This window comes from Gorilla gorilla, chromosome 2 (genome assembly GCF_029281585.2).
Source record: "Gorilla gorilla gorilla isolate KB3781 chromosome 2, NHGRI_mGorGor1-v2.1_pri, whole genome shotgun sequence".
In the NCBI taxonomy this organism is placed as follows: domain Eukaryota; kingdom Metazoa; phylum Chordata; class Mammalia; order Primates; family Hominidae; genus Gorilla; species Gorilla gorilla.
This window is the reverse complement of record NC_086017.1, coordinates 158,206,632-158,219,481: the sequence shown is the minus strand read 5'-3', so window position 1 is coordinate 158,219,481 and position 12,850 is coordinate 158,206,632. Positions and strand designations below refer to the sequence as shown.

Below are 12,850 nucleotides of genomic sequence, written 5' to 3'. Positions count from 1 at the left end.
ACCTGGGGATGGTACTCCCCTCCTCTTTACCTTGGCTAAGCTGAAATCTGGGTTAAATCTAATAGTCATAACATTCTGAGAAAAGAAATTTTCCATGGAGCTGGATGTTTGGACATTATACCTACTGTGTTCTGAGGATGAACGCTGTTTTTTTTGTTTATTTGTTTTTGTTTTTTGAGTTCCAAGAGAGTGCAGTTCCATCTTGGCTGCAAGATGGCTGGCTTTTCACGGTATTGCACTACTGAGATGTGGAGAGCTGGGGAGTGGAAATAGCCCAATCTAAATGTCACAGATGCCTGTTGTCTAAAGAGATTCAGTATTTTCTCTTGCATAGATGATTTTCAGTTTATTTATATTCTGATCACTCCCATTGACCCCATGGGTGAAGGAGGGTTCCTTTGCGCTAAACAATACAAAATGGCCAAATACATTACATTTGACGCTGGGCAGATGAGACTGGGAGCAGCTTATTAGTTACATATACTCAGCCTGGGGAGGGAGAACACCATATGCCACATGGGAGTGGTGCTTGGAAATAGAGTGAACCAGAAAGGACTGTGAAGGACAAGCTTTGTAATAACAAAAGGGTGGTGTGCTCCTTATTTCTGACAGGAAAATGTGATTGGCTCATTTGAATAATTTTGCAGGCTGGAAAGGAGGTGAAACTGGTTAGGTAGAGGGCCAGGTAGAATGCAGCTGATGCAGTGGATAGAGAATCACCTCAGTGAGGAACCTGTCCTGCTGGGAGGGAGGCATATCTGCCAAGATCAAGCAAACTCATTGCTGAGCCTTTGGGCCCTATAAGGCTCAAAGAAAATAAGGCAGCATATGGCCTTAAAATGTCTGTTCTAATATATTGGCCTTATAACATAGTTTTTTGGCTTTGGTTAATTTCTGGAGTTCTAGAAATGATTACTTTTATTGTTTTGTCAGTATTTTGTTGTTTTTGTGAGAGACTGAGTGTTTCACTGAGATTTTCATTCCACCATTCTGTAAGTCAATCTCTAGTCTTCCTTTATTTGAATATTAGAATTGGGCTATTTGCTGGTGAAAATTTCACCATTAAATGAAATAGGTGATTGAGACACTGGGAAATACTTTATCAAAGTGACATTTTTCAAAGGATTACTATTCTGCTTGAAATTTTTCAAATATATCAGTTGTTTTTGTAGATTTTAAAAAGGAGCACAACATACAGAAGGGGCAGAAAAGAACTAAAGGTGTTATCCTAAAATGTTAGCAGTGACTGACTTTCCCCTCTGTGTGATTTGTTACAGCAACATTTTTTCTGTCTTTATGTTATTTTATATTTTATAAATTTCTATGGTGAGCATATATCACTTGAATAGTTAGAGGAATGCAAAAGAAACTCTTTTTGAACTGGTTGGCATTTGACAGTGATAATTTGGAACCATGACATGTCATTATTAGATATTAATAATGCAGTCAGGAGTAATTTATTAGATAGGCAATATAGTGTGAGAGAAAAAACATGATATTTGAAGTTAGACATATCTGTTTTAAGTCTTAATTCATTATTTTATCTCACTACTATATTCAAGTATTAGCTTCCATGTCTTTAAAAAAGAAAAAAATAAAACCTTATAAGGTTGTCATAAGAATTAAGATAACACATTAAAAAGTTGGTAATTAGTAAGCTCCTAATAAATGTTAGTTCACCTTTCCTTCCACAGCAGATATCAAGGAGTGCTGAAGAAGTAATACATAAGAGTGGTAATATGAAGAGTGGGTGAATGAAGAGAAAGAAAAGTTTTGTGAATTACACGCACAACAACCTAATGGAGTGTTGGGCAGTGGGCACTTGTTTAGAGAGAAAGGCAGGAATGATACCAAGATGTTGTAAAAACTAAACATCACCAGTTTAACTTTTGGGATTTTACCAGGATCTGGTTTATTATCTCTGCAATATAGACCAATGGATTTTTATTTCAGTTTATTTTTCTCAGCCGTGGTTGATTCACGCTTACTGTACACTTATTCTAAAGGTACTCTATGGTTTCTATATTTACCCTGCAGTTACTTTTTTCTCTCTGATTGTTGTGTATGCTTAGCTCTTTGACATTCTTATACTATCAAGATACCACAAAACGTATTTTTATAATTTCAATAATTTTCTGTCCTTAAATATTTGTGTTTTCTACATGTTTATGTAAATTTAAAAAAAATCATTTCAGGAATTGTGCAGTGGATATCAGATACCACATACTTGAAGTTACTTCTCTCTTTTCCTTTTGGCTTCCTTATCTGAGACCCTCACATTTAAAAATAATTTGATATTTATAATAAAAATTATATCTGCATATAAAATTATGCTATGTATATGTCTGTGTAAAGATGAATATGACTATATGTTTTATATAAACTTACAGATGTATATATATATATAAAGTCATAGCAAATTACAACATAATAAAATTATAGTGTAAGCTATATGTAATCCAATAGTCAATTGTCATTTGGCCTTTTTAAAAATTTTTAACTTTTTGTTTAACCAATAAAATTGAGTTAGTATAAAGAGAATAGCAAAGGCTTGAAAATTTATTTCTATAGTTTAAGAAACTATTAATTTTTATAACTAGTTTTAGTTATTATTAAGTATAGTTTTAAAAATTTAGTATGTATCATTAAAATAAATATTTCACATTGTCAACCCTTAATACCTAATGGAAACTGATATCTGGTTAATTCTATATGAAATTCCTACGATCATTGACTATTGTGAAATAATTTTTTCTAAAACTATTATGTACTGAAAATGTGGTCAAAGGATGAGAAATCCAGCTGCGTCTATTATTGCAGGAGATTTGGAATAAGAGCTCTACAATATGTTTCTCAAAAACTATAAATAATCTGTACTCTAAAGAATTTTTTTTCCAGCAGGAATAAAAAGCCCTGAAGAAACCTGTGAACACTTTGTCATTTCTGCAAAACTATGAAAACACTAAAGCAGCTAATTTACTCATCCTTGATTTCCCCAGGTGGCTGAGTTCCCATTAACTCACCAGAGAATGAGATGCAGACCCAGTGCCTTTACATGTCATTTTGACAAGACATAATGTCCGATCCTGTTTGTGTACGCCTTTTCCTTCTACCCCTAGTCTGCTTCACTACTGGTGGTCTGCCCGTGTGCAACACAGATGTTTCTCTCTTGGCTGCATGCTTTATTTTTCAAGTCGCTTCGGAGAGCATATGTTTCCATGTGAGCCTGTTCCTTCCTTCTCCCAACATCTTCTTGTGCTACATAAACAATCTTCATCTGCCCCCTCAGATGTGGGGTGCACAAGCCTTTCACAGATGTCGATTTCTTTTTCAGCCTTTTTGCCTCTGGTGAACATGGTCTTCAGATAAAGTCTCTCTTCCTTCTCTGTTCCAAATGACTCGGAATGCAGATTTTTTCCCTCCTTTCAACTCAGTTTCCTTCTGTGACCCCAGCATGTTTTCTTGTCCTTTCTTCTAAGTCTCTCTTTGTACAAGCTCTCCAGATGGGATAAAGGATGAGTTCTTTCTGCTCCTCATTTTATTCTCCTTACAACTATTTCGTTCGCAAGAATAGGAAGAGACAAACTTCACAGGCTAAATATGTCTAATGCATGACCACCTACATTTTTCTGATTTGTTTCTTTGACGTTTAGTGTTCTTTCACATTTTATTTATTTATTTATTTATTTATTTATTTATTTATTTATTTTTTGCAGCTGCCATGTTTAATTTTTTCATTTTTGCTAATTCATTACAAAGAAGTAAAAAATACATGTACATGAACATATTTATGACATACACTTATATATAAAACAAAGTAACAGCTACTTTAATGTGTTTTTTTACTTTTATAAAACAGAAATTTCTGCTTCTCTTTTATTCATTCAACACATATTTGTTGAGTATGTCTTAAGTGCCATGAATTTTTCTGAGTAGCAGCATTTAAGCAATAAATAAAATAGAGAATATCTCCCTTTTCAAGGAATTTATATTCTAGCATGAGAGACAGACAGATAATAAACAAGTACACAAATAAGGTAATTATGAGAGGATGCCAGTCGAGCTGAAATCTGAATAACAAGCAGGAGTCTTAATAAAAAAAATCAGGTAATAAGAACTTCAGGCAGAAAGAACAAGTGCAAAATCCCTATAGAAGGATGGATGTGTGCATTATTAGGAAACAGAAGTGAGTCCCCTGTGGCTGAAGTGTCATCATAAGCATGATGGGGAAGGCTAGATGCAGGGTTGGAGTGGTAGTCAGGGGCCAGATCATTTAGGACTTTTGAAGACTGGGTAAGGATTTTCCATTTTATTCTAAATGCTCTAGGAAGCCATGAAAGCTTTTAAGCAAGGAAGTGACATGATCTGATTTATGTTTTTAAAACATTACTTTGGCCCTGTGATAATTTATTATAGCAGGCTGAAAGGTAGAAGGGAGGCCACACATATGATGCTTTATAATTATGAACCTTAATATAACTGTGATCAAGCACAAAATGATTTATTTTCAGGGAAGACTTTGCTAACTCTTGTGGTTTTGCCATCTCTTCTCTTAACAAATCTTCAGTGTTTTTAGTAGAATGATAATGGCCTCTCCATATTTCAATCAAATTCCTTACCTTGGCATAAAAAGATTTCCAGGAATTTACCCTTCAACCTCTTTCCTTAACTTGGGGTTGTCTCGTCCCATCACCAACATACTGTATTGTAAGCCTTTGCCTCAGATCTATTGAACCACATCCTGATTCCTTACCAGGCCTTGTGCCTCCTGTGTCTGCCTCTGTTCACCCTGCTCTCTTGTTTGGGAAACATCATCTCCCTCTCCCTCTCCACCCTCCAGAAAGCTTCCTCTACAAACCTTTCTGCCCACCTTGTATGTACTCTCTCCATGTCCTGCAGAGGCTTCTGTCAACGTGGCCAAAACGTAAATCTTTATGAACGACTAGAGAAGACTAGAAAATGCTGGAAAGCTACCAAAGACAAACATTGCTGAGGACTTTAAGGGTAAGATAAGGACTTGTTGACTTTAGCCCCAAGGCTGTAGAAGGACTTCAGAAGAATTTCAGTGGGAGAGTAACAAGATCTGAATTGCCTTTTAGAAAGTTCATTTTGGTGATACACTGGCAAGAGGAGCAAGTAGAATGACAAAATGAGACTACAAGAAGGCTATTGTATTCGGGCAGATAAGACATGGCGGGACTTGAAACATTTATATACATAACATGCACACACAGAGAGATGTAATAGAGAAAATGGAGAGGAAAGGATATATGTTAGGGTTCTCTAGAGGGACAGAACTAATAGGAGATATATATATGTATATATAATATATATAGTTTATGTATATATATAAGAAAAGAAAGTTTATTAAGTATTAACTCACCTGATCACAAGGTCTCACAATAGGCCATCTGCAAGCTGAGGAGCAGAGAGCCAGTTCGAGTCCCAAAACTGAAGAACTTGGAGTCCGATATTCGAGGATAGGAAGCATCCAGCATGGAAGAAAGGTGTAGGCCGGGAGGCTAGGCCAGTCTTGTCTTTTCACATTTTTCTGCCTGCTTTATATTACAGCCATGATGGCAACTGATTAGATGGTGCCCACCCAGATTAAGGGTGGGTCTGCCTTTCCCAGCCCACAGACTCAAATGTTAATCTCCTTTGGCAACATCCTCACAGACACACCCAGGATCAATACTTTGCATCCTTCAATCCAATCAAGTTGACACTCACTATTAGCCATCACAGGATGCATTCATGAATACTTAAGCAATATTTAATTGATAAGCAATATGTAGTGGAATGCAATTCAATAAGAGAAAACTCATCAGGTGAGTTGTTTTTGCAGGACAACAGGTGAGAACTGGGCAACAATTGTTGCCAGTTGTGAAGAAGCAATTCTGTCATATGGATGGTGTTCTCATTTTTAATCCTAGGCCTATTTAGCTCATGTTACAGAAATTCTCACTTTTGCTGGTTGCCAACATACACAGTGAGGGAAACTCAATATTAAGCTGTTAAGATGGCTATATAAATTCTTAAAATCTACAGAGCCAGGTTCCAAATCAGTCTGTCCTTTCAGAAAATGACATGGCATCTGTTCCTTGCTTGCTTGCTGGCTGTACATACTTTTCACTAGACCTACATTTTAGAGTTACCCAGTGCTGTCAGAATGATTGTAATTCTGCTTTCAGGTAAAGATAGCCTGTAATAATAATGCTTAGTGATTCATAACGTATCAACAAATAGCATTAACTATTTTACGTCCTAGTCGTAGTGCCTGAAGATGTTCATTAGATTTCTATGTACAGTAAGGTACCCTGCTAAAATTTTTCTTTTTTTCAGTTCTGTATATTTTAAAAAAGCAGTATGTTTTCTGATGGTTACCTGCACTGGCATTCTATATGAAAAATAAAGACTTATTGTCATAAAAAAGTTATTAGAATTCTTTTTTTGTGTCAACACTGTGCTTTCCATTTTATGAAATTACCTTCTTGTTTCTCTGTTATTTGCCTTTATTTACCTCATTGTGATTTACGTTTTCCATTTTTTCTGTGGATGAATTTTGAATGTCTTTACTACTGGTTGTAGTACTAAAGTAGAAGAATTAGGCATTCCCATACTTAATCCTTATAGATGAAATAACAGTGTTCTCTGGTGTGCAAGTGCTGTGGTAGGAGCAAGCTGGGTGAATTGGAGATATACCATTTTGGGACACAGGAGAAATGGTGGCAGGGCCTGGTATGGTTTAGGTTCTTTTGCTCCTTCCCTCACCATCTTGTCATAATGTCTCTTTCATACTATTACCCAATTCTTTGACTTCTAATTAATAGATAAGCAATAACTATTTACTTAGTAAATATTTCATATTTTCCTCACAATTAGGTAATAACAAGCTTCTTTGATAGAGAAGCTTAAGGGCCTCCAAAACCTGTGCACATATCCAGGTTTTTGTTTTTAAGTCAACTTCCTTTTCTGCCACTTATTGTTTTTTGAACTTAAAAACCCACATTCAGATTTGTTTACAGAGAATACACATCCTTTTGCCTTAATTGCTGTGTATCTCCCTAACTCCCTTTTGAGTTCAACTCCATAAACAGAAAGAAAGTAGAGGATTTGATAATGCAAATCCAAAGAACATTGCTAAGTCACTTACACTGAAGCATAAATAATATGGTCATTCTAGGCATTGAGGATGTTGGATGAAGAGAGTTTGCAATTTTAGCTAGAGTGGCCAGAAAAGGCCTCACAGAGAAGATGACATTTAAGTAAGACCTAAAGGAGAGGAAATGGTGAGTAATGTAGACATCTTGGGGAAGATTTTTCAGACAGATGCAGCAGGAGATGTAAAGGCCCTGAAGTGTTTGCGTACCTGGTGTCTTCAAGGGACAAGAAGATGAGCTATAGCTGGAGAGGATTAAGGGCGACAGTAGAAGTAGATGAAAATGAAGAGGTAAGTGCAGGAGGTTGGGTCAGGCAAATCTCATAAGGCCTTCACATCATTGTACTCCGAATCAAGGCAGAGGCCGTTAAAAGATTTTCAGCAGAGGAGTAACTTGATTTGACTTAGTTTTCATAGGTTCATTTTGCCTGCTGTGTGGAAACAGACTGTAGAGGAGAAAGGGTGGAAGCAGGGAGACTAGTGATGTGGGGGTGTCTCCTGCACAATTCTCATGTTGAAATGTAATCCCCAGTTTTGGACATGGGGCCTTGTGGGAGGCATTTGGATCATGGCAGTGGTTCCCTCATGTCTTGGTGCTGTCCTTATGATAGTGAGTTCTCATGAGATCTGTTTGTTTAAAAGTGTGTGACACCTCCCCCCAACCTTGTTCCTGCTCTTGCCATGTGATGTGCCTGCTGCCTGAGGGCTTCACCAGGAGACAAGCAGATGCTGGTGCCATGCTTCCTGCATCCTGCAGAACCATGAGTCAATTAAAATTCTTTTCCTTATAAATTACCCAGTCTCAGGTATTTCTTCATAGCAATGCAAAGAACAACCTAATACAACTAGTTAGCCATGTAATAATCCAGACTGGAAGTACTGGTGGTGCAAAATAGAGTGGTAGCATTTGAAGGAGTGAAAAATGGTTGGATTCCTGAATATGTGAATTGGAGAAAAGGAGGAGTAAAGCATGAACTTGAGGTTTAGGCTTGTGCCACTGGAAGAATCAGTTTTTTTCACTGAAATGGAAAAACTATGAGTTAAGGGTTGATTTGGTGGAAAGTTTAGGGTCTCATTGTTAGATAAATTTTGAGATATTGATTAGACATTTACATGAGTGTCAAGTAGACAGAAAAGAACTGTGAAAACCATTACTATAAAGATAACATTAAAAGCCATCGGACAAGATGAGATCACAAAAAGAGTGAGTACAAATAGAAAAGAAAGAACATTCAGGGACTGAGCCCTGGGATAATTCTATGTTTAAAGTTTCGGGAAATCTGAAAAAATAATTAAAACAAACAGAAAGATATTCTCAAACAGCTTGACAATAATATTCAGGTGACGAAATTATGATTTTGTCTATTCTTTTTGTATATTCTAATATAAGTAGGTAATACATTTTATATTGTTTTATAATTTATAATTTACATGCAGTAAAGCACGATTTTCAGTTGTTCAATTTTATGAGTTTTGACAATTATATAAACTAATGCGACTCTTTAAAAATAAGATATGAAATATTTTCATGACCCCACAAAATTCTCATGTGTCCTATTGCAGTTAATTCCCTATCCTCATCTACATGTAATTGTTTCTTGACTCCAATCATCATAGATTAGTTTTGCCTGCCAAGAGTTTTATATAAATGACTTTGTTTCGCTTTTTATCAGCATTATTTCTACAATGTACATGATTACATCACACTGCACACATCAGTAGTTTTTCCTTTTTATTGAGAGGTAAATATTTCATTTTATGTATGCAAAATGATAGTATATCGTTCTCCTGATGATGGACATTTTAGTTGTTTCCAGTTTTATACTATTACAAATAAGACTGCTGTGGATATTTTTGTACAAGTCTTTTCTGGGATATATGTTTTCATTTTATTTGATCATAGGTACATGTAATCTAACTTTGTAAGAGATAGCCAAACAGTTCTGAAAAATACTTATACCATATTATACTCCCAGGCAAAATATTTTTAAACAGATAATAGTTATTTTCTTTAAAAATTGCTCTGAGAATTACATAATTTTAAATATTCATCGTACTCTTTACTGTACATCCGTGATCTAACATCTTGTCAAAATATTCTCTTTTTTTTTTGAGACAGAGTCTCGCTCTGTCGCCCAGGCTGGAGTGGCGAAATCTCGGCTCACTGCAAGCTCCGCCTTCCGGGTTCACGCCATTCTCCCGCCTCAGCCTCCTGAGTAGCTGGGACTACAGGCGCCCCACACCATACCTGGCTAATTTTTTGTTTTTGTGTTTTTAGCAGAGACGGGGTTTTACTGTGTTAGCCAGGATGGTCTCGGTCTCCTGACCTCGTGATCTACCCGCCTCAGCCTCCCAAAGTGTTGGGATTACAGGCATGAGCCACCGCGCCCAGCCGTCTTGTCAAAATACTCTAAGAGTAAGTTTTTGCAGATTTTACTACGGCATAAGGAGAAGTCACAAATTGATAAGTGCTACTGGAACAGTTTGTGAAAAATTGTTCATTAGTAAATTAACCATTATATGCAAATTAATTTAATAAACTCTCGACTCAAGCAAGGATGGGAAGGAGCTTTCTCTACTTCTTTATGTGAGAAGTTACATCCCTAACAGGAGTGATCTCAGTCTATGCTTCATTCAACTGTATCCATCTTACAACTTTCTTCTTTCCTTTTTTCTTTTTCTTCCAGCTTCATCTGTTTAGAATCGAAAGTGCGGAAGACCTGGGAATTATGTAATAAGGATAGCAGAATAATCCTCCTCACTGACAGGTGGTGAGCTGCACAGTGTTCTTTTGTTGCAGTGGCAGAGATTTCAGCAACGGAGGGAAATCCAGTGGCCAAGATGCTTACCTGTCTCGGTGTCCAGCATGTGTCCTGGAGAAGTGCCCCTAAAGCACCTTCAGCTGTTTATTTAAACACTTGACTCAAGGCTCTGATGCATTTTAATTTTTCAACATTTAAATTTAGCTGTTTTAATGAGGTTCTAGTTTTAATAAGTAACAAAAGATTTTTTCAGTATTAATTATCATGAGGTCTTAAACTCTGTAATCTATATAAAACTCAGCGAGAACCTGTCTTGAGTAGTTTAAATCTCTAATTAAATCAGTATTTCTACCTAGCAACAGAGTAGCAAAAGTATTAATTCAGTGGTTCTCAATAGGTGTAGGAGAGCAGATTTTGACCGCCAGCCCAGGGCACATTTGGCAATGTCAAGATGTTTTTCACTGTCATAACTTATGGAGGGGATAGGTGCTACTGGCATCTAGTGGGTAGAGGTCACGGATGCTGCTGAATATCCTGCAGAGCTCAGGACAGCCCCTATCTCCATAAAAAACTTTTCTGGCCCAGAGTGTCAATAGTGCAACTGTTGAGAAACCTTCCATAAAATGATTGGTGTGGGTAGGAGAATATACTAAAATGCTAAAATAGCAGGCTTGAAATTATTTGCATATCAGGAGAGTGGAGTTTATAACTGACTGACTAAAAAATCTGGTGTAGGACTTATCCTCCAGGGGTGATGCTAAATCTGCTGATAGGACACTAAATCAGCATCTGTAAAATTTGAAACATATCTCCACGGTGGGGTCAGACCAAAGAATGGTAAATGTTGCTTTGATTTTAAAAAGTTGGAAATGATGTTTCTCAGAGGAAATACTAGGTCTCAGTTGAGCTGTGAGAGGGGGCAGGTTGCTATGTTTTTTTCTCTACAATAGTGCACAGTGTCTTTAGAATGGGAGAAGTTCTGAATACCCTACTGAAGTAGCCCCTGCTGCAGTGTTCTCTACCATGACATGCTCTTTTTGCTTTCCCAGCACTTTTATAAACTTTTAATTGATTTTTATTGTTCATGTTGCTATTGCTATTAGTCTACTGTCTGTCTGTCTCATTGGACTGTAAGCTCTATGAGAGCGGCAAGTATATAGTATCACTTAATATTGTATGTCTAGTAGCTACCAGAGTGCCTGCCATTATAACAAGCGTTGATAAATTTAATATTTTTGAATTAAATGAATGAATGAAACATGTTTGTAGTGTGACTTCTTAGCATAATGCATCCATTTTCAACAGCAGAGAATCGTCTACCATACAAAGAGAACATTTCCTCAGAAAGTTCTTACTTTCTCTTTTGTCACATTCCTCTTATTAAGAAAAATTCAAGAATTGGCAACTAGGACCCCTTTACTTGATCCATTTGCCTATTGATTATGTGTAAGGACCTTGAATCATTGAACAATCTCTGGAAAATGTTTCTCTTCCTGAGTTATTTAAAGAAAAGAGAATATGAGTGTCAATAGTCATACAGAAGGTACTGTTGCCTGAATACTATGCCCCTAATTTTAATAGTCAAAAGGCAGCGAATTTCCTTCCAGGCTTTTACAGAACGGAGTTAAAACTAAGTCTGCATTTACACATGGACCATCAAAATTTTAACAATTAGACACTGGGTAAGTGGCTTAAAACACTTTCATTGAAAATTTTGTACCTTTCCCTAATTAGGCATTCAAACAATGGACACCTGTGGAATCTGCCGGCCCCAAGTCCCCAGCAGCTCTTAGTAAAGGTGATTGATGGCTACATAAAACATGATCTTAACTTTAGGCTTCCTTAAGCAACTATGTATTTATCTTAAATATTTCTAGTCCGATTGTCCCAGGTTCAACTGGTACCTGAGAATCCTTGGAAGTGGGACCATTGCCTGATTTAGTTCGGACTTTCCAGCTTACAGCTGACTCCCTTCACCACAAACATTCTTATCTTTAAAGTGCTACCTGAGGTCTTTTTAGTGATATTTACCAACTTTTAAAATTTTGAGTGTTTCAGTATGGTGGCAGTTTCATGTTGGTGTTATCCCAGGAAAAGTTTCCTAAAACTTGGAAATGAGGCAAAAAGATGATTGCAGTCATTTCAATATCATGTTACAGAAGTGCCTCTCGAAGTTTATTGTGCTCCTGAATCACCTGGAAATATTTTCAGATTGTAGATTCTGATTCAGTGCATCTGGGGTGGAGCCCCCAGATACTCAATTTTAAATATTCTCAGGTGGTATCAATGCTCCTGAATCATGAGCCACATTTTGAGTAACAAGATGCTAGGGCAAATTTTTGAAAACCCATGTAAAAGTCCATGTCTCTTTCTAACGCAGTGGTTCTCAAACTTGCTTGCATCTTAAAATCACCTGGAGAGGTTTTAAAACTCCTTCTACTCAGACCTCACCGGTTTCCAGCTAAATCAGAATATCAGAGGTAAGACCTACTTATTGGCAGCTTAAAAAACTTCCCAGATGTTTCTAATATTCTCTAACAGAATATGGCTTTGTTTACAGTATAGATTAAGGGCATTTTTTATACTTCTGTAAAACTGGTAAGGCGTGATGGTTTTGTTTTCCTGTAATTTTACCAACTTTGTATCTAATTTGGCACTTTATTTCAGGTTTTTTTTTTTTCCTACTGACTGAAAGTTTCTGTTTTTCAAATACTGTTTGGAACTACTTTGTCATCTTGCTAGTTCCCACATTAATGAGTGAAATGAAACTTTGACACAGAATGCTTTGATGATTTTTATTCTATCCAATCTATTACCATAATTTCTTAGCTAGTAGCTATATTTTCTTTTTGAGCAGCAGCCAATCTTTATGGGAAGTTGGTAAAGAATATATTATAAATAAATTCATACACTATTTTGGTGTCTCCCC

The 12,850-nt window shown here is 36.6% G+C and overlaps 1 long non-coding RNA gene across 1 annotated transcript in view; it reads left to right on the top strand.

The window, feature by feature from the left end:
- The window catches only part of LOC129532399 (uncharacterized), a 203,153-nt gene extending 192,015 nt beyond the window's left edge, over positions 1 to 11,138 (top strand). Inside the window, exon 4 of the long non-coding RNA XR_008678128.2 lies at positions 9,847 to 11,138. This is a non-coding gene — a long non-coding RNA (uncharacterized lncRNA). The remainder of the gene's footprint in view (positions 1 to 9,846) is intronic.
- The last annotated feature ends 1,712 nt before the right edge of the window (positions 11,139 to 12,850 follow it).